General features: G+C 47.2%; 1 long non-coding RNA gene across 1 annotated transcript in view; it reads left to right on the top strand.

Moving 5' to 3' along the window:
- Nucleotides 1–27,060, top strand: part of LOC147120588 (uncharacterized) — a 126,866-nt gene that overhangs the window by 1,759 nt on the left and 98,047 nt on the right. The window lies entirely within an intron of this gene.

The following is a 27,060-nucleotide window of genomic DNA, read 5'->3' as shown; positions in this document are numbered from 1 at the left end:
CCCGCCGTCGGGAGCAATTAACTCAGGCGGCTTTCATGTAATTTATAGTTTATTTTAAAAATGTGATTTAAAAAATAAAATTATTTGAGGTTTTAGTGATGTTTTGGGGCTTATAGATTTATAGGTTTGACAGCCCTTCCTGTCAAACTTATGAATGAAGCATTCCCTGCTACCATTGGCTCTCCATGGCCCATGTGATCCCAGGGGACGCATCGAACTAACTGCGCCCCTGGGATATGCAAGCACTGCGCGCCGACAGTTGGAGTAGGCCCAGGATCGGAATCCCACGGGGGCTCACAGCTCAACGGCCGGTGCGCTAGGTAAGTGCAGGTCGGAGGCTTGCACCCGCGGGAAGCCCCCGACCCGAATTTCTGGGCCAACAATGTGTATTTGTGGCACTCCTGCCCCAACCTTTGTCCAAAGTTAAGTTTGATTTTGCCACTGGCCCACTCCCAGCTGTGCCTTGGCCCCTGCCATTTTCTCCCACTGAGATTCCCATTGCACTATGCCAACCACCCATCTCCCTTGTTGCCTCCAGCTGCAGCAACAATTCTTCACAAAGCCACCTTGCCTGCCTCAAACAGATGTTTCAGCAGCCCGTGCACCACACCAGTTCAGTCGCTCTGCTGGCGCCCCCTATTTGCCTTTCACCCTCCCCTTTCATAAGCCCAATGACAAGATAAGAATTGAGAAGATAGGAAATAGGAGCAGGAGTCGGCCATACGGCCCCTCGAGCCTGCTCCACCATTCAAGAAGATCATGGCTGATCTTCGACCTCAACTCCACTTCCCCGCCCGATCTCCATATCCCTTGATTCCCCTATAGTCCAAAAATCTAATAAGAAGATAAGAATTAGGAGCAAGAAATCAAGAATTAGAATGGGGTCCAGTTTCCGCCTGTTTACGTTAGTTACATCAGCGCAATCTGGGCAGAATCGGCCAAACCAGCGCAAAAGATCAAGGAATTTTAAATGTAAGTGAGTTACGCCCAAAACCACTTACGTCCGTATTTTCCGTGATCTTTTATGCTGGTTCAAGGTTCAATTCACCTGGATCAGGCCCTGCCCACAAAACCGGCCACGCCCCCCAGGTCAAAATTGCAAGATTCTGCCAGTGGCGCTGGTACGGGAAAGGCTCTTCAATATGCTTCGTCGTTTCTTAATCGCGCAGGCACTTGTCGGCCAGTTTAAAAGCTTTTTCATATCAAAAAATATTTATTTTACTAAGAAACTGACTTGTGTTCACCAATGAAACTATTAAATGGTTCAGTATAGTTTTTTTTAAAAGTCATTTTCAGTGGTTTTACATCAGGTTACTCACAGCTGGAGGACTGGACGCCTGTATTAAAAGTGCTTGATTTTTGCTGTTAATCTCATTTTCAGCTGTATTTTTCAGCAAAACAAAGCTGCATCAGGTTACCACTCTTCAATACATCAAGGAATACCTTTTAATGGAAAGGAAAAAAATGATTAAGTTCTATTACGCTGCCCGCTTGCATATCTTCACCACCCATCCGACCCACACTCCCCACTCATTCACCTCTCCACTGCAGATAATACTGGGCTTCACTCACTGTAAACTCTGACTCCAGGAAAATGCCTAATACTGACAAACCAATATAGTGTTTTTTTAAAAATTTGTTCATGGGATGTGGGCGTCACTGGCAAGGCCAGCATTTATTGCCCATCCCTAGTTGCCCTTGAGAAGGTGGTGGTGAGACGCCTTCTTGAACTGCTGCAGTTCAAGAGATGAAGGTATTCCCACAGTGCTGTTAGGGAGGGAGTTCCAGGATTTTGACCCAGCGACGATGAAGGATCGGCGATACTCTTCTAAGTCAGGATGGTGTGTGACTTGGAGGGGAACTTGGAGATGGTGGTGTTCCCATGCACCTGCTGCCCTTGTCCTTCTAGGTGGAAGAGGTCGCAGGTTTGGGAGGTGCTGCCGAAGAAGCCTTGGCGAGTCGCTGCAGTGCATCTTGTAGGTGGTGTACACCGCAGCCACGGTTCGCCAGTGGTGGAGGGAGTGAATGTTTAAGGTGGTGGATGAGGTGCCAATCAAGCGGGCTGCTTTGTCCTGGATGGTGTCGAGCCTCTTCAGTGTTGTTGGAGCTGCACTCATCCAGGCAAGTGGAGAGTATTCCATCACACTCCTGACTTGTGCCTTGTAGATGGTGGAAAGGCTTTGGGGAGTCAGGAGGTGAGACACTCGCCACAGAATACCTAGCCTCTGACCTGCTCTTGTTGCCACAGTATTTATGTGACTGGTCCAGTTAAGTTTCTGGTCAATGGTGACCCCCCAGGATGTTGATGTTGGGGGATTCAGCGATGGTAATGCCGTTGAATGTTGAGGGGCGGTGGTTAGATGCTCGCTTGTTGGAGATAGTCATTGCCTGGCACTTGTGTGGTGCGAATTTTACCTACCACTTATCAGCTCCAGTTCTTGCTGCATGCGGGCGTGGACTGCTTCATTATCTGAGGAGTTGTGAATGGCACTGAACACTGTTCAGTCATCAGCGAACATCCCCATTTCTGACCTTATGTTGGAGGGAAGGTCATTGATGGAAGCAGCTGAAGATGGTTGGGCCGAGGACACTGCCCTGAGGAACTCCTGCAGCAAAGTACTCTTTGCCTTTCAGAATTTTGATGGGCACTTGGAAAATAAATGTTATTTAACAATTCGGCTGACAATTTTAGGTGGTTGAAGAATATATTTTAGTTCTCCCTTCCACCCCTTCCTCTTCTCCCTGATCCCTTCTTCTCCACTGTCCTGCCCTCTTCCTCCAGCTCATGCCAAATGCCTCCTACCCATTCCCATACCCCTCCACCTCTCCCTTTTCCTTCCACTACCTCATTCCCCCTCCTCTTCTCCTTCCTTTCCATCCCACTCCTCCAGGCTCTGCCTCATGCAGAGTGTCAGCCAGTGGCTCAGTGGGTAGCACTCTAGCCTCTTGAGTCAGAAGGTTGTGGGCTCAACTCCCACTCCAGAGACTTGAGCACAAAAATCTAGGCTGACACACCCAGTGCAGTACTGAGGGAGTGCTGCACTGTCGGAGGTGCCGTCTTTTGGATGAGATGTTAAACTGATGTCTGCTCTCTCAGGTGGATGTAAAATATCCCATGGCACTATTTTGAAGAAGAGCAGGGGAGTTATCCCTGGTGTCCTGGGCAATATTTATCACTCAATCAACATAACAAAAGCAGATGATCTGGTCATTATCACATTGCTATTTGCTGAGTGTAATTTCGCTGCTGTGTTTCCTGCATTCAAACAGTGACTACACTTCAAAATGAGAAATTCATTGGCTGTAAAGTGCTTTGGGACGTCTAGTGGTTGTGAAAGGTGTAGTGTATGTACCTTTAAGGGGGAGAACTACTTTTTACAGCTCCTGTATCCTGTAGTACCGGCAGTGACCACACCTGTATATAAGCCCTGTGTGGTGCTCTGTACAGTCAGTTGCAGTTTGAACCGCATCCAGTAAACACCTGTTGATCGTTCCCTGCAGTCTTTGTCTGATTATTGAAAGGACACAACATTAATATACCCGGATCTAACATTGGCGACGAGAAGATTCGAACCTACCTGCAACTCTGCATAAGGAGGTCGAGTCCAGAAGCACGGGCATCGCAGGGGAGGCTGTCAAGAGCCAGGCTTGGCCTTCCAGCCACGGTGGTCCAGCGAAATGGGCTGGCAACAGGTACTGCGCAGACCCTTCCCGGACAGCGGCAGCTAGAGCTGACCGAGCGGCACAGAAAGGGCTGAGCAGCGTCGACGGGGGAGAGAGAGAGGGCAGAGCGCACGGGGCGCAGCCGGTATTCAAGGGCCAAGCAGCATCAACGAGAGAGAGCAGAGCGCAGCCAGTGTTTGGGACCGAGCAGCGTCAACGGGGGAGAGAGGCGAGAGAGAGCAGAGCGCAGCCGGTGTTCAGGGGCCGAGCAGCATCAATGGGGGAGAGAGGCGCGCAGGAAAACGCGAGGCGCTGCCATTGCCACGAGGACCGCAGAGAACGGCATTGGCAGCAGCGCAGGAGCAGTGCGCGAGGCCTACAGGGCGTTGCCATTTGCCAGGAGGACCGCCGAGAGCAGCGTTGGCAGCAGCGCGGGAGACGCCATTTTAAGCCGCTGCGGGGAAGAAAGGAAGGCGCGGGAGACACCATTTTAAGCCGCAGCGGGGAAGAAAGGAAAGCGCGGGAGACACCATTTTAAGCCAGTCTAACCACACCCAAAAATGCCGAAGAGTGGCAGTATCACAGCGTTCGACAATGAAGTCGAAGATTGGACGACATATGTCGAACGCATAGAAGTATACTGCAAAGCGAATGAAGTGCCAGATGACAAGAAAGCACTGGTATTGTTGAATTCAATGGGTGCAAAAACATATGGCTTACCACAAAACCTAGTAACCCCAGAGAAGCCAGTAGAAAAGGATTTTGAAAACATAGTGTCAATCCTACAGGGCCACTTAAATCCCACACCGCTGCTGATAGCAGAAAGATTTAAGTTTCACAAAAGGAACCAGCATAAAGATGAAAGTAATGCTGAATATTTAACGGAACTGCACAAGCTATCGAAACACTGCCAGTTTGGAACGGGACTAGCAGATACTTTAAGGGACAAGTTTGTGTGTGGGCTTCAAAGTGAAGGAACCCAGAAACGGCTTCTATCAGAAAAGGATCTTACGCTGGACAAGGCTTTCAGCATGGCAGTATCACATGAAGCAGCCGCACGGGGCGCTGCAGAGATACAACGGAGACCGCAAGAATATGGCACAAATGAAATGTCATACGGAACAGTGAAGTGCTATCGCTACGGCAGAACAACACACAACCATAATGATTGCTGGTTCAAGGACAAAGTGTGCAGACAGTGTGGAAAAGTAGGACACATAGCAAGAGTCTGCAGGTCGGGAAAGAAAACCAGCAGCAAGAAATCTCCACAGGAGAAGTACAAGAAGGTACATAAGGTGACGGAGAGTAGTTCAGACGAACAGAAGAGTGATACAGACTCCAGAAGCAAGGAGCTGGGTTGTCTGAAACTACATAATGTGATCAAAACGGAGGATCACCAAACTATCTGGGTCACGCTCAAGATAGCAGGAGTCCAAGTGAAAATGGAATTGGACACAGGATCAGCCCTAACAGTCATAAACCGAAGACTACAAGCGGCTATTCTCACATATACCCTTGAGAGATACAAAGATTGTCTTGAAGACGTACACGGGGCAAAAAGTCTACCCCAAAGGAAAAATAAGGGTGAACGTTATATATAACGGCAAGGAAACACCAAAAATGGACCTATATGTATTGCCAGATGGAAGACCACCACTACTGGGACGTGAATGGATCCGGAAGATACAGCTAGATTGGCATTCCATACAAGCACTGACTGTAGATGCCAAAAAAGATGACGACGTCACACCTGGACGAATGTCAAAAATGCTAACTGACGCACAAGAAGTGTTCCAGCAGGGACTCGGAACACTAAAAGGCATAACAGCGACGATCAAAATAGAGGAAAATGCAAGCCCAAAGTTTTTTAAGGCCAGACTGGTACCTTATGCGATCCGCCCAGCCGTCGAAGCAGAGCTGGAAGGTTTGGAACGTTCAGGAGTACTGTCCAAAGTGGACTGGAGCGAGTGGGCTACACCCATCGTTCCTGTAATGAAGAGGTCATTGAGTAATACGCCTGGGGAACCAAAGAAGGTTCGCATCTGTGGGGACTTTAAGGTGACAGTGAACCCAATCCTTCACACTGTACAATATCCGCTTCCGCGGATTGAAGATATTTTCGCCTCGCTATCTGGAGGGAAATGCTTCACTAAGATTGATCTGGCTCAGGCATACCTGCAAATGGAGGTAGAAGAAGCCTCGAAACAGTACCTCACGATCAACACTCATAAAGGTCTCTTATCAATACAACTGGTTGGTGTCGGGGTAGCATCAGCTCCGGCTATTTGGCAAATGGCAATGGATCTAGTCCTGCAAGGGATTCCAGGGACCCAGTTTTATTTGGACGACATCCTGGTCACGGGCGAAAATGACAGTGAGCACCTCGCCAACCTGGAGCAGGTGCTCACTAGATTGAAGGAATATGGGCTCCGAGCTAATCGCCACAAATGCGAGTTTTTCCAGGAGCAGATCTCGTATTGTGGCCACGTTATTGTTAAAGAGGGGTACATAAGTCCCCTGAAAAGATTGAGGCAGTGGTCAAGGCTCCAGCACCGGAAAATGTATCACAACTGAGGTCGTTCCTCGGGCTGGTGAACTACTACCATAAGTTCTTGACGAATTTGTCTACCGTACTACACCCAGTGAACACCCTACTGCAAACGGGGGTACCATGGAAGTGGAGTGATGAATGTAAACGAGCTTTCCAGCAGAGCAAAGCATTGATCACATCGAAAGAGGTGTTGGCTCATTTCAACCCAGCACTACCAATTCGGTTGGCGTGTGATGCATCACCCTATGGCATTGGAGCGGTGCTGTCGCACAAATTTCCGGACAGCTCGGAGAGGCCAGTCGCCTTTGTGTCTCGGTCACTAACCTCAGCCGAGCGTAACTACGCCCAGATTGACAGGGAGGCCCTCAGCCTAGTGTGGGGAGTGAAAAAGTTCAATCACTATCTGCACGGGCAGAAGGCCACCTTGCTGACTGACCACCAACCACTTGTCTCCATCTTTAATCCAAAGAAGGGCGTTCCGGTGATGACTGCGCAACGGCTACAAAGATGGTCCCTTTTTCTAGGGGCGCACCAATATGATATCGAGTATAAGGGCACGAAACAGCATGGAAACGCTGATGGGCTATCACGCTTGCCACTGCCTATTGCGGAGGAAGCACCAGCAGTGGATCCTGTCGAAATATTTCATTCGACTATAATTGAATGCTTGCCAGTAACTAACGCTGGTATAGAGAAGGAGACCCGAAATGACCCGACACTGTCTCGGGTATATGATTTGACGGTGAAAGGATGGCCAGCACATGGCGACTCACTGTTGCCAGCATTCTCATCCAGAAGAGAACAGCTGTCAGTATGCCAGGGGACCTTGATGTGTGAATCCCGAGTGGTAATTCCACCCAAGTTAAGGGAGAGAGTGCTCAATGAGCTTACGAAGGTCATCTGGGAGGGGTGAAAATGAAAAGCCTTGCTCGGGCTTATGTGTGGTGGCCGGGGATCGATCAGCAAATCGAGGACCTGACAAAGAGCTGCTCAGGATGCCAGAAGGTCCAAAATGCACCACCACATGCCCCTCTACACCCATGGGAGTGGCCCTCATCTCCGTGGCAACGGGTGCATATTGACTTTGCTGGTCCATTCATGGACTCAATGTTTTTAATAGCCGTGGATGCGCACTCGAAATGGCCTGAGGTGATCAAAATGTCCTCCACCACCACGGAGAAAACTATTGCAGTCCTACGGACCACTTTTGCCAGGAACGGCTTGCCAGAGCAGATTGCTCTGATAACGGACCACAGTTTGTGTCCGAAGAGTTTCGAAGATTTATGAAAAGGAATGGGGTAAGGCATTACACATCCGCCCCGTATCATTCAGCCACAAATGGATTGGCTGAGAGGTTCGTACAAACCTTTAAAAAAGCAGTAAAGGCCATGTGCGATGACGACATTCCACTGCAGCATAAGGTGGACAATTTCCTGTTAGCCTACAGAAATGCGACACATGCAGTCACCAACCAGGCCCCGGCCATGATGCTCTTTAACCGAAGATTGGGATCTCGTCTGGATTTGCTCAGACAAAATGTACGAAGAGATGTTGAGAATAAGCAATTCCAGCACATCAATGAGAAGCCGACAAGGAGCTTCAATGTAGGGCAACCAGTCTTGGCCCGCGACTACCGAACAGAGAAATGGCAACCAGGAACGATATGCACACGGCAGGGGCCACTAATGTACACAGTGGATGTTGGGGAGAACATTGTGAGACGCCATGCTGACCAGATCCTAGAGTCACAGGAACGATTCAACCCCATGTCTCGGCCATACGTACCTGGTGAGGAACCCGACGTACAGGTCGCATCCACCTCAGAAACAATAGCATTGGAAGCTGATGAATCAACTGACAACAGGGTGTTAGAATCGCCTCCGCACCAAGAGCGAGACACTCGGGAAAGGCGTTATCCAGAAAGAATCAGGAAGCCTCCCCAAAGACTGAATTTATAAATAGACTATTTCCAGTTAATGTTGCATGTTAAAAGTGTTAATTGTAATTAGTTTGATATTTAATTGTTAAATGAGTGTTATGGTACTGTTAACCTAAAAGGGGAGGAATTGTAGTGTATGTACCTTTAAGGGGGAGAACTACTTTTTACAGCTCCTGTATCCTGTAGTACCGGCAGTGACCACACCTGTCTATAAGCCCTGAGTGGTGCTCTGTACAGTCAGTTGCAGTTTGAACCTCATCCAGTAAACACCTGTTGATCATTCCCTGCAGTCTTTGTCTGATTATTGAAAGGACACAACATTAATATACCCGGATCTAACAAAAGGTGCTATAGAAATGCAAGTCTTTCTTTCTCATCCCTCTAACCTCTCCTCTTTTGCCCCTCCCCCTCCTCCTCTATCTCCCTTTTCGCTCCCCTACCTCCCTCCTTCATATCTTCCCCTATTCTGCCCCTTCACTACCTTTCCCTCTCCTCCCCTCCTTTCCCCCCCCCGCTCCCTCCTCTCCTTTTCCCCTCTCCCCTTCTCCTTTTCCACTTTCCCCTCCCCTCCCTTTTCCCTCTCGCCCCCTTCCTCTCCCTCTCCCTCTCCCCTTCCCTCATCCCTCCTTTGCTTCCCACCTGTGCTCTTACTGTACTTACCTTGCTCGTCTTATTGAGTGCAGCACTGCAGCTGCTTTCTGTGGACTCCAAATCTCCAACAGTGTTCAACTCCCGCCCACCCCTCCAACCCCAGGCATCTCGCTCATCTATCTGTTTACCATGCTCTACTCTCTCCTTCTCCTCCTGGCCTTACCTTCCTTCTCCCTCACCGGGCCTCTAACCTTGTTCTACATGTCCCTTTCCCCAGCCCCAGACTTGGCACCCACGTGCTCTTTCTTCAACATCACTACCACGTTCCCACTTCAGTCTTGACCCCTCCGCCAGCCTCCATCTCCTTACTCAAGGCTCTATTCCTCTTGAACCTTTGCCTTCCTTCCCCTGGCCCCCACCCTGCTCTACCTTGTTTCTTGCCACTCAGCCTCTAATCATCCTCTACATTCCTCCCCTGGGCTCTAACCCCACTCTACTTTCCCGCTCTGGTCACATCTGGCCTCCAGCTTTGCAGTTCTCCCTTGGCCCTGGTTCAATTATCCTGCACTGTCTAACCCCGCTTGATCTAAGTACTTAGCCTCAACTCCCTCTGGTGCAAAGCCATGGTAGGTCAACTGGTATTTGTTAAAGTTTAAGTGAACATCTGGCAAATAAAAGTTCTTATGCTTTGTACCTTTAGCAACCTTTTATTTTGTATTTGTAACAAGCCAAACCATTGAAGTGTTGTCACATTCAGGTCCCAGCACTTGCCTGCTCTGGGAGTAGACCTGATCTTTGAATAAACAACTACAATTTGCCACTGGTTTTATTAGCTGAAGCATAGAAGCATAATTAAAATCCTGTTTTAGACCTACTTCTTAGACCAGCTACAAGTTAATAAAAAAATACAGCTCATGCCATCTTTGGTGCCTTTCCTCAGCAAAGTCGAAGGTCCTGTCTGTAAACCAGGTGAAAGACCAGGTCTGACAAATACCCCAGTGTAAGCACTAAACTGAACTGAAAACCATTGACTCTTTCAGGTTTATTTGAGGCCTGAGAGTTTGACAGTCTGTCCCTATGAATCAGGATGTTTGAGGATATAGAAGCACTGGAGAAAGTGAAAAAAAGATTTACAAGGATGATAGCAGAACTGGGAAGGTACAACTATCAGGAAAGCTGAACAGGCTGGGGCTCACCGAGGGGTGACCTCATAGAGGTCTCTAAAATGATGATGGGGTTCAATAGAGTTCATGTCGGGAAGATGTTTTCACTTGCGGGGGAATCCAAAACTAAGGGCCATAAATATAAGCTAGACATTAATAAATCCAATAGAGAATTCAGGGAAAACGCCTATACTCAGAGAGTGGTGAGAATGTAGAACTCGCTATCACAGGGAGTAGTTGAGGTGAATAGCATGGATTATATTTAAGGGGAAGCTAGATAAGTACATGAGGAGAAAGGAATAGAAAGATATGTTGATAGGGTGAGGTGAAGTAAGGTGGGAGGAGGCTCGTGTGGAGCATAGACCGGTTTCTCTGCTGTAAAATTCTATGTCATTCTATGAGTGCATCTACCATGTTATTTTGGGTGCAGGGAAAAAGTGGTGTTAAGATGTTCCAAAGAATAGATATATATATATGTATATGTTTATATATTTATATTAGTGTCAGCCTTGTCTCAGTGATAGCACTTTCACCTTTGAGTCAGAAGGTTGTGGGTTCAAGTCCCACTCCAGAGATTTGAGCACAAAAATCTAGGCTGGCACTCCAGTGTAGTACTGAAGGAGTGCTGCACTGTCAGAGGTGCCATCTTTCGGTTGAGGCCTCAAACCAAGACCCTCGCAAGTGGACGTAAAAAAATCCCACGGCACTATTCAAAGAAGATCAGGGGATTTCTCCTGGTGTCCTGGCCACCAGTTCTCCCTCAACCAAAACCGAAAACAGATGATCTGGTCATTTATTTCAATGCTGTTTGTGGGATCTTGCTGTGCGCAAATTGACTGCTGCCTGTCCTACATTACAACAGTGACTACACTTCAAAAGTACATCATTGTCTGCAAAGCGCTTTGCGACATCCTGATGTTGTGAAAGGTGCTACATAAATGCAAGTCTTTCTTTATTTTAGAACTGAGATGTAACAGATTTTCCTGTCATTGCTGTAACCACAACCTTAAAAGAAGGAAACGCTCAGACTATTTGTGGTTTTACGAAGTTGAAATTTCCATTACCAAAAGCAATTTACTTTTAAACATTGCAAGTGTTCCCTTGTGGCAGTGAGCTGTGTAATTGGGGGAAAAAAACAAGGTTTAGTTGTTTCTTTAAGTCACTCTCTCAAGCCTTGAAAGGTAAACAAAAGCATAACTTTGTACAATCTGCACGGGTGATGAGAGGGAAGACAGGGTAGTAGAGCAATGTGTGGGTTTGAATCCATTCCAGAATAATGGGACAGAAGTTTCCTCTGCTTTCTCGGCGTGAGGTCCTAAATGAAATGAGTTTGAGCAGTCTCAAGTTCCTAGTCGCAAGGAAGCTCCGTAGCAATTTGCCCAGATTCTGCCAATTGCCATTCTCACTCAGATAAACCACAAGATGGCTGGTGTGGGAATAGGTAAAACATCACACTGATGTAGTAAGGATTGCTCTTCTGAGTTTTACTGTGTTTCTTTTGAAGATGCAGTTTACTTGAAAATAGGGCAGCGGTTGCCCAGTGGCTCAGTTGGGAGTGGCACTGCCAGTGTGGGACTGAGCCTCCGAACCGGGACGATTGCAGGTTCAACCACTGACCTATGCTGAGTTAACTCAACTCAATCTCAATTGGTGTGACAGAAGGCTGGGAAGGGGAAAGAATGTACTCCATCGAATATTCTATTGAGACTCACTGTCAAGGTTCAAACATAAAGAATGGCAACTTGAGTGAAGCAGAAAAGGGTGTGTGGTGCCTGTGGAACAATACCCCAGCAAGGAGTCAATGCCTTTAGGAAAGGACAGGAGAGAAAAAAATTGGTAAGAAAAAATAATAATAAAATAAATAAATATGCCATTGTGCCCATAAATTTCTATTTGATGTCTGATACAGTTTCAGTGTCACATGATATGATGCTGTGAACATCAGTGGAGAAGGGCTGGTGTCTGTACAGGTGTTACATAGATTCCAGCAAAAGTAAAGACCTACGGAGAATGGATATACGTTGTGTACAGGTAAATGTGTAACCATAGCCAGCAACAACATTGGAAGCCTCAGCTGTCGGTGGATTCATATCACCTTGGTTTTGAGCAGAATGAAACACTGGCGCTCTGTATTTCACCTGTACGGTGGGTGTGGTGAACTTCTGGAATTAAACAACAATTTGATGTAAGACACTGTTTTATGGCTTGAATTTAGTTTAGAAACTAGGCAGCACATATAAACAGGCTAAATTAGTGAATAATTACTGTCTCTATTCTGATCCAAAGTCATATATGTAGGGTTATAGACACAGACTATTAATGCTGAGCTGTTTTGAAAAGTTTAATGGAGAATAAACAAAAAATGTAAAAGAACTAGAATCCAATCTTTACACTAAATTATGAAAAGGACCTCCCTTCCTCCAGAGAGATTTGGGTGTCCTCGTGCAAGAAACACAGAAAGCTAGCATGCATGTACAGCAAGCAATGAGGAAGGCAAATGGCATATTGGCCTTTATTGCAAGGGGGTTGGAGTATAAGAGTAAGGAAGTCTTGCTACAATTGTACAGAGCCTTGGTGAGACCACACCTGGAGTACTGTGCACAGTTTTGATCTCCTTATCTAAGGAATGATATACTTGCCGTGGAGGTGGTGCAACAAAGGTTCACTAGATTGATTCCTGGGATGAGAGGGCTGTCCTATGATGAGAGATTGTGGAGAATGGGCCTATACTCTCCAGAGTTTAGAAGAATGAGAGGTGATCTCATTGAAACAAACAAGATTCTGAAAGGACTTGACAGGGTAGATGCTGAGAGGTTGTTTCCCCTGGCTGGAGTGTCTAGAACTAGGGGGCACAGTCTCAGGATAAGGGGTCGGCCATTTAAGACTGAGATGAGGAAGAATTTCTTCACTCAGAGGGTTGTGAATCTTTGGAATTCTCTGCCCCAGAGGGCTGTGGATGCTGAGTCTTTTGAGTATATTCAAGGCTGAGATGGATAGATTTTTGGACTCTAGGGGAATCAAGGGATATGGAGATGGGGCGGGGAAGTGGAGTTGAGGTCGATGATCAGCCATGATCTTATTGAATGGCGGAGCAGGCTCGAGGGGCCATATGGCCTACTCCTGCTCTTATTTTTTATGTTCTTATGTTCCACTCCCAGAAACTCTTAAGCCAATGCTGTTGTCAATAATAATCACAAGAAGATTCATTCTCCTCATGTTAAAATGCATCCCCACTCTAAGATTGAGACCATTCATTCAACTGCCTCTGCCACTTCCCTTCCTTCCTCTAGCCCACTGGGCCAAATTTCCTCTAAGGTTGCCCCCTGCCCTAGCCCTGAACTCACATCTTTCTCTAGTTACTCTCCGATCTCCCCTCATGACCTCTCCATGCACATCTTCTCTATGAGGCCCACTTCCTGCTCCCTCGACCCTTTTCCCACCAAACTGCTGACCACCCAACTTCCTTTTCTGCCTCCCATGTTAGCTGACATTGTTAATGGTTCTCCATCCTCAGGCACTTTTCCCCTCTCCCTCAAATCTGCTGTCATCATCCCTCTCCTCAAAAAAACAGCCCTTGACCCCTCCGTCCTTGCAAACTAACGCCCCATCGCCAACCTCCCTTTCCTCTCCAAAGTCCTTGAATGTGTTGTCGCCTCCCAAATCCGTGCACATCTTTCCCACAACTCCATGTTTGAATCCCTCCAATCAGGTTTCCGCCCCGCCGCAGTACCGAAACGGCTCTCAGCAAAGTCACAAATGACATCCTTTGCGACTGCGGCAAAGGTAAACTATCCCTCCTCGTCCTTCTCGACATGTCTGCAGCCTTTGACACAGTTGACCACTCCATCCTTCTCCAACGCCTCTCCACCGTCGTCCAGCTGGGTGGGACTGCACTTGCCTGGTTCCATTCTTATCTAATTGTAGGCAGAGAATCACCTGCAATGGCTTCTCTTCCTGCTCCCGCATAGTTACCTCTGGTGTCCCCCTTCAATAATTAGATAGAGACTGCAGGGAACAATCAACAGGTGTTTACTGAATGAGGGTTACTCTAGAACTAACTGTACAGATCCCTACTCAGGGTTTATATACAGGTGTGGTCACTGCCGGTACTACAATATATAGGAGCTGTAAAAAGTAGTTCTCCCCTTAAAGGTACATACATTACAATTCCTCCCCTTTTAGATTAACAGTACCATAACACTCATTTAACAATTAAATATCAAACTAATTACAATTAACACTTTTAACATGCAACATTAACTGAAAATAGTCTATTTATAAATTCAGTCTTTGGGGAGGCTTCCTGATCCTTTCTGGATAGCGCCTTTCCTGAGTGTCTTGCTCTTGGTGCGGAGGCGATTCTGGCCCCCTGTCGTCGGTTGGTTCGTCCGCTTCCGATGCTACTGTTTCTGGGGTAGATGCTACCTGTATGTCGGGTTCATCACCAGGTACATATGGGCGAGACATGGGGTTGACTCGTTCCTGTGACTCTAGGATCTGGTCAACATGGCGTCTCACAATGTTCTCCCCAACATCCACTGTGTACATTAGTGGCCCCTGCCGTGTGCATATTGTTCCTGGTTGCCATTTCTCTGTTCGGTAGTCGCGGGCCAAGACTGGTTGCCCTACATTGAAGCTCCTTGTCGGCTTCTCATTGATGTGCTGGAATTGCTTATTCTCAACATCTCTTCGTGCATTTGGTCTGAGCAAATCCAGACGAGATCTCAACCTTCGGTTAAAGAACATCATGGCCGGGGTCTGGTTGGTTAACTGCATGTGTCGCATTTCTGTAGGCTAACAGGAAATTGTCCACCTTATGCTGCAGTGGAATGTCGTCATCGCACATGGCCTTTACTGCTTTTTTAAAGGTTTGTACGAACCTCTCAGCCAATCCATTTGTGGCTGGATGATACGGGGCGGATGTGTAATGCCTTACCCCATTCCTTTTCATAAATCTTCGAAACTCTTCGGACACAAACTGTGGTCCGTTATCAGAGCAAATCTACTCTGGCAAGCCGTTCCTGGCAAAAATGGTCCGTAGGACTGCAATAGTTTTCTCCGTGGTGGTGGAGGACATTTTGATCACCTCAGGCCATTTCGAGTGCGCATCCACGGCTATTAAAAACATTGAGTGCATGAATGGACCAGCAAAATCAATATGCACCCGTTGCCACGGAGATGAGGGCCACTCCCATGGGTGTAGAGGGGCATGTGGTGGTGCATTTTGGACCTTCTGGCATCCTGAGCAGCTCTTTGTCAGGTCCTCGATTTGCTGATCGATCCCCGGCCACCACACATAAGCCCTAGCAAGGCTTTTCATTTTCAGCCCTCCCAGATGACCTTCGTGAAGCTCATTGAGCACTCTCTCCCTTAACTTGGGTGGAATTACCACTCGGGATCCACACATCAAGGTCCCCTGGCATACTGACAGCTGTTCTCTTCTGGATGAGAATGCTGGCAACAGTGAGTCGCCATGTGCTGGCCATCCTTTCACCGTCAAATCATATACCCGAGACAGTGTCGGGTCATTTCGGGTCTCCTTCTCTATACCAGTGTTAGTTACTGGCAAGCATTCAATTATAGTCGAATGAAATATTTCGACAAGATCCACTGCTGGTGCTTCCTCCGCAGTAGGCAGTGGCAGGCGTGATAGCCCATCAGCGTTTCCATGCTGTTTCGTGCCCTTATACTCGATTTCATATTGGTGCGCCCCTAGAAAAAGGGACCATCTTTGTAGCCGTTGCGCAGTCATCACCGGAATGCTCTTCTTTGGATTAACGATGGAGACAAGTGGTTGGTGGTCAGTCAGCAAGGTGAACTTCTGCCCGTGCGGATAGTGATTGAACTTTTTCACTCCCCACACTAGGATGAGGGCCTCCCTGTCAATCTGGGCGTAGTTATGCTCGGCTGAGGTTAGTGACCGAGACGCAAAGGCTACTGGCCTCTCCGAGCCGTCCGGGAATTTGTGCGACAGCACCGCTCCAATGCCATAGGGTGATGCATCACATGCCAACCGAATTGGTAGTGCTGGGTTGAAATGAGCCAACACCTCTTTTGATGTGATCAATTCTTTGCTCTTCTGGAAAGCTCGTTTACATTCGTCATTCCACTTCCATGGTACCCCCGTTTGCAGTAGGGTGTTCAGTGGGTGTAGTACGGTAGACAAACTCGACAAGAACTTATGGTAGTAGTTCACCAGCCCGAGGAACGACCTCAGTTGTGACACATTTTCCGGTGCCGGAGCCTTGACTACTGCCTCAATCTTTTCAGGGGACTTATGTAACCCCTCTTTATCAATAATGTGACCACAATACGAGATCTGCTTCTGGAAAAACTCGCATTTGTGGCGATTAGCTCGGAGCCCATATTCCTTCAATCTAGTGAGCACCTGCTCCAGGTTGGCGAGGTGATCACTGTCATTTTCGCCCGTGACCAGGATGTTGTCCAAATAACACTGGGTCCCTGGAATACCTTGCAGGATTTGATCCATTGCCCTTTGCCAAATAGCCGGAGCTGATGCTACCCCGAACACCAGACGATTGTATTGGTAGAGACCTTTATGAGTGTTGATCGTGAGGTACTGTTTCGAGGCTTCTTCTACCTCCATTTGCAGGTACGCCTGGGCCAGATCAATCTTAGTGAAGCGTTTCCCTCCAGATAGCGAGGCGAAAATATCTTCAATCCGCGGAAGCGGATATTGTACAGTGTGAAGGACTGGGTTCACTGTCACCTTAAAATCCCCACAGATGCGAACCTTCTTTGGTTCCCCAGGCATATTACTCATGTATTACATGTATTACAAGCCAAATGAATGTTGAATGTTAAATGTCTTAATCAAAATGTACACTCTCGGGAGCCGCAAGCCTACATTTCGTTGTACTGCACTTGTGCACTAACAATGACAATAAAGTTGATTATTATTATATTATTATTATTATTATTACAGGAACGATGGGTGTAGCCCACTCGCTCCAGTCCACTTTGGACAGTACTCCTGAATGTTCCAAACCTTCCAGCTCTGCTTCGATGGCTGGGCGGATTGCATAAGGTACCGGTTTGGCCTTAAAAACTTTGGGCTTGCATTTTCCTCTATTTTGATCGTCGCTGTTATGCCTTTTAGTGTTCCGAGTCCCTGCTGGAACACTTCTTGTGCGTCAGTTAGCATTTTTGACAGTCGTCCAGGTGTGACATCGTCATCCTTTTTGGCATCTACAGTCAATGCTTGTATAGAATGCCAATCTAGCTGTATCTTCCGGATCCATTCACATCCTAGTAGTGGTGGTCCTCCACCTGGCAATACATATAGGTCCATTTTTGGTGTTTCCTTGCTGTTATATATAACGTTCACCCTTATTTTTCCTTTGGGGTAGACTTTTTGCCCCGTGTACGTCTTCAAGACAATCTTTGTATCTCTCAAGGCTATGTGAGAATAGCCGCTTGTACTCCCTTCGGTTTATGACTGTTAGGGCTGATCCTGTGTCCAATTCCATTTTCACTTGGACTCCTGCTATCTTGAGCGTGACCCAGATAGTTTGGTGATCCTCCGTTTTGATCACATTATGTAGTTTCAGACAACCCAGCTTCTTGCCTCCGGAGTCTGTATCACTTTTCTGTTCGTCTGAACTACTCTCCATCACCTTATGTACCTTCTTGTACTTCTCCTGTGGAGATTTCTTGCTGCTGGTTTTCTTTCCCGACCTGCAGACTCTTGCTATGTGTCCTACTTTTCCACACTGTCTGCACACTTTGTCCTTGAACCAGCAATCCTTATGGTCGTGTGTTGTTCTGCCGCAGCGATAGCACTTCACTGTTCCGTATGACATTTCATTTGTGCCATATTCTTGCGGTCTCCGTTGTATCTCTGCCGCGCCCCGTGCTGCTGCTTCGTGTGATACTGCCATGCTGAAAGCCTTGTCCAGCGTAAGATCCTTTTCTGATAGAAACCGTTTCTGGGTTCCTTCACTTTGAAGCCCACATACAAAGTTGTCCCTTAATGTATCTGCTAGTCCCGTTCCAAACTGGCAGTGTTTCGGTAGCTTGCGCAGTTCCGTTAAATACTCAGCATTACTTTCATCTTTATGCTGGTTCCTTTTGTGAAACTTAAATCTTTCCGCTATCAGCAGCGGTGTGGGGTCTAAGTGGTCCTGTAGGATTGACACTATGTTTTCAAAATCCTTTTGCACTGGCTTTTCTGGGGTTACTAGGTTTCGCAGTAAGCCATATGTTTTTGCACCCATTGAATTCAACAATACCAGCGCTTTCCTGTCATCTGGCACTTCATTCACCTTGCAGTACTCTTCTATGCGTTCGACATATGTCGTCCAATCTTCGACTTCATTGTCGAACGCTGACACTGCCACTCTTCGGCATCCCTGGGTGTGGTTAGACTGGCTCAAAATGGCATCTCCCGCGCTCTCCCTTCTTCCCCGCTGCGGCTCAAAATGGCGTCTCCCGCGCTTTCCTTTCTTCCCTGCTGATGCTGCTCGGCCCTTGAACACCGGCTGCACTCTGCGCGTTTTCCTGCGCGCCTCTCTCTCCCGTTGATGCTGCCCGGCCCTTGAACACCAGCTGCGCTCTGCTCTCTCTCGTTGACGCCGCTTGGTCCTGAACACCGGCTGCGCCCTGTGAGCTCTACCCTCTCTCTCTCTCCCGTCGACGCTGCTCGGCCTTTTTCTGTGCCGTCGGTCGGCTCTAGCCGCCGCTGTCCGGGAAGGGTCTGCGCAGTGCCTGTTGCCAGCCCGTTTCGCTGGACCACCGTGCTGGAAAGCCAAGCCTGGCTCTGGACAGCCTCCCCTGCAATGCTCAATCTCCGCTGGATGACTGGGGGCTTTCCCGTGGTCGACGCCCGTGCTTCTGGACTTGGCCTTCTTCCACTGTTCTCCAGGAGCGAATCCCTGGGAGGTGATGCAGAGTTGCAGGTAGGTTTAAATCTGCTCGTCGCCAATGTTAGATCCGTGTATCTTGATGTTGTGTCCTTCAATAATTAGACAAGAGACTGCAGGGAACAATCAACAGGTGTTTACTGAATGAGGGTTACTCTAGAACTAATTGTACAGATCCCTACTCAGGGTTTATATACAGGTGTGGTCACTGCCGGTACTACAGTATACAGGAGCTGTAAAAAGTAGTTCTCCCCTTAAAGGTACATACATTACACCCCAAGGATCTATCCTTGGCCCCATCCTATTCCTCATTAACATTCTGCCCCTTAGTGACATCACCCAAAAACACAGCGTCAGTTTCCACATGTATGCTGACGAAACCCAGCTCTACCTCACCACCTCTTCTCTCGACCCCTCCATGGTCTCTAACTTATCAGACTGCTTGCCCGATATCCAGTTCTGGATGAGCAGAAATTTTCTCCAATTAAATATTAGGAAGACCAAAGCCATTGTTTTCCACACTACAAAATCCATTCCCTAGCCATTGACTCCACCCCTCTCACTAACATCTGTCTGAGGATGATCCACACTGTTGGCAACCTTCGTGTCATATTTGAACTTGAAATGAGCTTCCGACCACATATCTGCGGCATAACTAAGACCGCCTATTTTCTCCTCTGTAACATCGCCCATCTCCGCCTTTGCCTCAGCTCATCCACTGCTGAAACCCTCATCCATGCCTTTGTTACCTCTAGACTTGACTATTCCAATGCACTCCTGGCTGGCCTCCCACATTCTACCCTACGTAAACTTGAGGTCATCCGAAACTCGGCTGCCCGTGTCCTAACTCGCACCAAGTCCTGTTCACCCATCACCCCTGTGCTCGCTGACCTACATTGGCTCCCGGTTAAGCAACGTCTCGATTTCAAAATTCTCATCCTTGTTTTCAAATCCCTCCATGGCCTCACTCCTCCCTATCTCTGTAATCTCCTCCAGCCCCACAACCCCCCCGAGATATCTACGCTCCTGTAATTCTGCACTCTTGAGAATCCCAGATTATAATCGCTCAACTATTGGTGGCTGTGCCTTCTGTTGCCTAGGCCCTAAACTCTGGAATTCCGTGCCTAAACCTCTCCACCTCTCCGCCTCTCTACCTCTCTTTCCTCCTTTAAGATGCTCCTTGACATAATAAAACTCACTACGCACTTGGTTTGAGCATAAAGCAAGGCTTTAATCAACTTGTTTCACAACATGGAAGTCTAGTTGTACTTCACTAGCTCCTTGTCTTATAAAATGTCCCTGGAAAGCTGGGGCCCACGCCCGAGTATTTATACTCCTTGGACGGCGCCACCAGCTGGCCGTCCAGCATTATTTCATAAGTAGTTTCTTGATGATGAGATTTATAACACTCCTTAAAACCTACCTCTTTGACCAAGCTTTTGTTCACCTGCCCTAATTTCTCCCTATGTGGCTCGGTGTCAAATTTTTTTGTCTTAATATTCTCCTGTGAAGCATCTTGGAACGTTTTATTACATTAAAGGCGCTATATAAATACAAGTTGTTGTTGCTGTTGTTGTTGATAACAATATTGGGGCCCAAATCTGCCATCCCTGCAATGGCCGCATCAAGAATGCAACATTGGGCAGTGTTGTTGTCACAATATGACTATATGATTGAATATTGCACTTCAAAACAAAACACAATCACAGATGCTTTGTCCAGGTTGCCACATGAGGACTCATGTGTTGGGAGTGAAGATGTGATTTTGACGCTAGGTGCAGTTGACAAAGACTTTTCCGTGAATGTAACTGAGATTGCAGATGAGACTCAAAAGGACTCCGTACTGAAAAGAGTGTATGAAAACACCTTGAATGGATGGACTGATCAGTGTCTGGATGCAGAATAGAAACATAGAAGATAGGAGCAGGAGTAGGCCATTCGGCCCCTCGAGCCTGCTCCGCCATTCAATGCGATCATGGCTGATCATCCAAATTCAGTACCCTGTCCCTGCTTTCTCCCCATATCCCTTGATCCCTTTAGCTTTAAGAAATATATCCAACTCCTTCTTGAATATATTTAATAAATTGGCCTCTACTGCCTTCTGTGGTAGAGAATTCCACAGGTTCACCAATCTCTGGGTGAAGAAATTCCTCCTCATTTCTGTCCTAAATGGCTTATCCCTTATTCTTAGACTGTGAACCCTGGTTCTGGATTCCCCCACCATCGGGAACATCCTTCCTGCATCTAGTCTGTCCAGTCCTGTCAGAATGTTATAAGTTTCAATGCGATCCCATCTCATTCTTCTAAACACCAGCGAGTATAAGCCCAATCGACCCAATCACTCCTCATACGTCATTCCTGCCATCCCAGGTATCAGCCTGGTGAATCTTCACTGAACTCCTTCCATGGCAAGAACATCCTTCCTCAGATAAGGCGACCAAAACTGCACACAATACTCAAGATGTGGTCTCACCAAGGCCCTGTACAACTGCAGCAAGACATCCTTGTTCCTGTACTCAAACCCTCTCGCTACGAAGGCCAACATACCATTTGCCTTCTTAACCGCCTGCTGCACCTGCATGCTTACCTTCAGCGACTGGTGCACAAGGACACCCAGGTCTCGTTGCACTTCCCCTTCTCCCAATCTATTGCCATTCAGATAATAATCTGCCTTCCTGTTTTTGCCACCAAAGTGGATAACCTCACATTTATCCAAGTTATATTGCATCTGCCATGCTTCTGCCCAATCACCCCACCTGTCCAAATCATCCTGGAGTTTCTTGGCATCCTCCTCACAGCACACACACCACCCAGCTTTGTGTCATCTGCAAACTTGGAGATAGTACATCTAGTTCCCTTGTCTAGATCATTAATATATATTGTGAATAGCTGGGGTCCAAGACCAATCCCTGCGGTACCCCACTAGTCACTGCCTGCCACTCGGAAAAAGACCCGTTTATTCCAACTCCTTGCTTTCTGTCTGCCAACCAGTTCTCTATCCAAGTCAATACCTTGCCCCCAATCCCATGTGCCTTAACTTTACACGCTAATTTCTTATGCATGACTTTATCGAAAGCCTTCTGAAAGTCCAGATACACCACATCCACTGGTTCTCCCTTATCTATTTTAGCAGTTACATCTTCAAAAAATTCCAATTGAAATTCGAATTGAAACCATTCCATAACCGTCGTACTGAATTGTCTTGTGGTCAAGTGGGGAAACAGATTGGTGGTACCTACTTCTTTGCGGGATAGACTTCTGGTCGAACTTCATACTGAACATCCAGGGATCATCAGTATGAAATCAATTGCAAGAAGCTTTGTTTACTGGCCTGGATTGGACAGTGATCTTGAATCACTTGTAAGCAAATGCAGTGTTTGCCAAAATTGGAGAAACAAACCACCCAAACCACTACAACCCTGGCCATGGCCAAGTAGACCTTTTCAGAGAGTACATGTAGAATTCTGTGAGAAAGCAAATGATTATTTCCTGGTACTTGTAGATAGTCACTCAAAGTGGATTGAAGTGAAACACATGGGTTCAAATATTACAACTGAACGTACCATAGATGAGTTGAGGTCTATCTTCGCATGTCATGGCTTACCTGAAGAGCTTGCTTCTGACAATGGCCCTCAGTTCCATTCTGCTCTATTCCAAGAGTTCCTGAAACGGAACAATATCAAACACACTCTCGTTCCACCATATCATCCAGTTTCAAATGGAGCAGCTGAAAGGTCAGTCAGAACAGTCAAAGAAGCTCTCAAAAAGCAAGTGTTGCAGGGTTGTTCAGGACTCAGCTGTAGTGTATGCACCTTGAAGAAGGAACTATATTCTGCAGCCCCTGTATACTGCAGTACCAGTAGTGACCACCCCTGTATATAAGCCTGTGTAGTAACTTTGTATAGTAGTTCCAGTTTTGTCTCCATTCAGTAAACACCTTTTATAACCAACTCCTGCAGTCCGTGTCTCAATTACACACGGACGTTACATCAGCATGAAGCAACGTTTGGCAAATTTCTTGCTGAAGTACAGAACTACTCCACACACTACAACTGGATATACCCAGCAGAATTCGTGATGAAGAGGAGATTGTGAACATGATTGTGCAACCGAATTTGGTCTCAAGAGTTGAACAGAAACAGTTGAGTCTGAAACGTTATTATGACACCAATCTGAAAGAACGCAGTTTCAGACAAAACAATTGTGTTCGTGTTCTCAGTCTCCCTGGCAAATCGAGTTCACACAAGTAGGATGTAGGAACCATAGTAGAGGTTGGTGGAACCAAGAGATATTTGGTTGAAATTGGTGACAACATTCGAAGTGTTCAGGTAGATCAAATGATCTCTGCTAGAGATGAACCATGACATGATCGTGAACCACTTGATCATGAACATATACATGAGTTTGACTCAATTTAGACTTCAGTAACTGAAGTACCAGGTTCAAACAAGTCTGAGATAGAAACAGGATCATTTTTGAGTTCGGAACCAAAACAAAACAGCCCAAAAATTGGTTCAACACCAAAACCTTCTTTAAGGCGATCAGGAAGGCTCCACAAACCTGTTATTAAACTGGATTTGCAGTTCATTTAAAAGAAAAAAAGCCGGGAGTTTTTGTTATGTGGTACATGTAATGCTTGGAAAGGTGGAACCATAGTTTTGTTGTATTTGGGAGGGGAATACATACTTATTTTTTAAGGGGAAAGCAGTGTAATGTATTATCACATGGTTTGTCACATGGTTTGGTATGAGCATGCTCAGTTCGCTCTGGACGAGCAGCTCATCATGTTCTACCTTCATTTGTTCTACCCACATATATTACAGTAATGACAGACTCTGCCTGGAGCTCTGGAAGACCAGGCAGTCTGCAAACCTACTCTAACCCCAGCCACACACCTGGACTCCCTCACAGAATAATAAGAACATGTTACAAGCTATCAAGGATTCTCTTCCATCTGATGGATCCACACCTGTGAGATCCCACCCCTGTCCCCGCACAGGCATACTCTTGAAATCTCCCTAACTCAGCTGTTGCTTAGGGATGCTACCAAATGACCTTGACCACCTAAGTTCATGATATATATTCAAGAAGGAGTTAGATATATTTCTTAAGGCTAAAGGGATCAAGGGATATGGGGAGAAAGCAGGGACAGGGTACTGAGTTTGGATGATCAGCCATGATCTCATTAAATGGCAGAACAGGCTGGAGGGGCCGAATGGCCTACACCTGCTCCTATCTTCTATGTATCTATGACGCCCAGCTTGTGTTAACTGTACCAACAACCTTAATGTATCAATGTGTCAATGATGGGTTAGGGTTAGGGTTAGGAAGATCGTGAGTTCAAGCCCCACTCCAGCCACTTGAACCCAAGAGCTAGGTGGACAGTACTGAGGGAGCACTGTGCTGTTGGAGGTGCTGTCTTTTGGATATGAGGTTAAACCAAGGCCCTCTCATGTGGAACTAAAAGATCACAGGGGCACTCTTTGATAGAAGAGCAAGGGAGCTCTCACCAGTGTCCTGGTTAATATTTATCCTTCAACCAACATCACTACAAAAACAAATGGATATCTGGTCATTATCGCATTGCTGTTTGTGGGGCCTTGCTGTGCGTAAACTGGCTGCCGCATTTCCTATATTACAACAGTGACTACACGTCAAGAGTAGTCCATGGCTGTAAAGTGCTTTGGTACATCCTGTGGTCATGAAAGGAGGCAAATACAAATCATTCTTTCTTTATTGTAATCTTTTGTAAGCACCTGTAACAAAACTGCACAGCGACTTCACAGAATGCATATATGTATCTTTTTCTGAGTAAAAGAATATGAAAAAGCTAGCTGTATTAGGCAATGGGCTGAATGTCTTATCCATGGTTTGATCTGTGTTAAAGGGATAATGTATTGCAGCGAAATTCTTAGAAACCTTAAAAGATATGGTAAGATGGATAAATTTGCTGAAAGTGCGTAAATGGCCATTTAAGCCGTTCCTCCATAGATTCTTTTGATCTTCTGCCAAAGTTACGGTGGAAGAGCGGGGCCCTGTGGAATTCTCATCCATGGTCATTTTTGATTCTATCTCTAGTGATGTGCCTTGGGATGTTTTTCTATGTTAAAGGTGTTATATAAATGCAAGTTGTTGTTGACAGAGGAATCTTGGCCATATGCTCTCTTCAGATGATGTTAGAATCTGTTACATCCACCTGGAGAGGCAGAAAAGGCTTCAGTTTAACATTTCTGACAATGCAGCCCACCCTCAGTAATACACAGTAGTGTCAGGCTAGATCATGTGCGAAGGTTCTGGCGTGGGGTTGAACCCATGACTTAGGGTAAGAGTGCTACCAACTGAGTCAAGCTGACACTTAGATAGTGAGCTAACTGGAGGAAGTTAGATTCTGTTGCCTTTCTGAAAGAGCTGCTTGCTAATCATTATATCTTGAAGAAAGTCATGATCTGTATTTTATTCTGTTACTGGAATTTTCCCCAGGGAGGGGTTTGGGTGCAGGGTGGGGGGGGGGGGCCTCCGAGGCAGGCGGGAAACCTGGGAGGCTGGGTTTCCCACAGGCCCTGACGACTTTAACGGCAGGGACTGATTTGCATGTGAGGCCTCAGATCCCGCCCGCACCCAGCCAAATTGAGACGCTGGCAGGCTGCGGGCGGGTAGGCCTGCAGATGCGAGGGGTCGGTCCGGGGGAGGAATCACGGGGGGGGGGCGGGGGGGCTGCAGGGTGGTCAGCATCGGGCATCGAGCATTGTGGGAGGGGGATCGGGGGATTGGCATCAGGGATCGCGGAGGGAGGGGGGGGTCGGTCAGCATCGGCAGGGAGGGTTGGTCAAGGATTGGCGGGGATGGGGGGGCGGTGGGGTGGAGGTCGTCGGGAATTGGGAGGGGTGAGGGGGTCAGCAGGGGTGAGGGGGCAGTGGGGTGGAGGTAGGCCGGGGATCAGGAGGGGATTGGCATCGGGGATTGCGGGGGGAGGGGGGGTCGGTCAGCATTGGCGGGGGATCGGGAGGGGGTTGGGGGTCAGCAGGGGTGAGGGGGCAGTGGGGTGGAGGTAGGCCGGGGATCAGGAGGGGGGTCAGGGGTCGGGGATCGGCAGGGGTGAGGGGGGCGGTGGGGTGGAGGTCGGCCGGGGATCGGGAGAGGGTCAGGGGTCGGGGATCGGCGGGGGGTGAGGGAGCGGTGGGGTGGAGGTCGGGAGGGGGTTGGGGATTGGCAGGGGGGAGAGAGGATCGAGGCCGGCCACTGAAGGATTGCAGCTGGCCTCAGCATCATCAGTGGGGTTGGGGTGGAAGGCTCATGGTGGGGTTTGGAAGCCTGGGAAGGCGATCGTAGGCCCAGGGTTGGGGGCGTCTCCGATCGCGGTGGGTGGGTTAGGCAGGGACCCTGGATCCAGGAGATGGTATAAAGCCACTTACCTCCTGGATCCAGCAGTCCTATTACTTCTTTGTACTGGATGTAAAGTACATAATAAACCTGTTTTACGTATACACAATATACCTGTACCCGGAGTGGTTTTGTGAAGGAATAAGCCATATAACCTATTTAGAAAAATACACCATCTTATGAAAGAATTCTGGCCTTATTAAAACAGGACAAACTGGGTTTGGAAATTTAGAAACTTAACGATGAAATAGCTGTGAAAGAATTCTGGCTATTGAGATAAGACAGTTGTTGACCCTGACTAAATAATCTTATTGAAACAGAAGGTGCATGGCTCCGACAAGCTGACCTTTTGGGAACAAAGCAATGGTCCATACTGGATTAAGGTGTTTTAACTTAAACTTCGTAAAGATGGCACATAAGATAAGGAACATCTGCCCTCATAAAGATGACATAAAATAAGGAACACCTGCCCTTCACACCGTTTTACATGGTAACCCCAGAACACCTGGAGATGAGACAAGATTCTGGAAGCTGATGTAGCAGTAAGAATTGCAGAGGTCGGCAGAAAGATAAATAGGGATAATTAACTTGCATCAGCAGAAACTTTAAAGGAAATACCACTGAAAAAGGGTATAAATATTGAAGTCTCAAATGGGATATCAGACTCACTTTAATCGGGCAAAGCAATTCTCGACCACAGAGGTGGCTCTGTGGTCTCCAACTCTTTGTACCTCGGGGATCAAAGGTATTTGTTATTGATGGATATCCTGTATAGAAAACTTTAAGAACTGTAATACTGTAGCGAAGTTAAGATTTAAAAGTAAGATTCTCTGTTAATAATAAGATAGTATTTTTTCTCTTTTTAGAACTGTTAACGTTGCGATTGACTGA

This window comes from Somniosus microcephalus, chromosome 4 (assembly GCF_052327205.1).
Source record: "Somniosus microcephalus isolate GS21.2 chromosome 4, FLI_Smic_1.0, whole genome shotgun sequence".
Lineage (NCBI taxonomy): Eukaryota > Metazoa > Chordata > Chondrichthyes > Squaliformes > Somniosidae > Somniosus > Somniosus microcephalus.
This window is presented reverse-complemented; position numbering and strand designations above follow the sequence as displayed.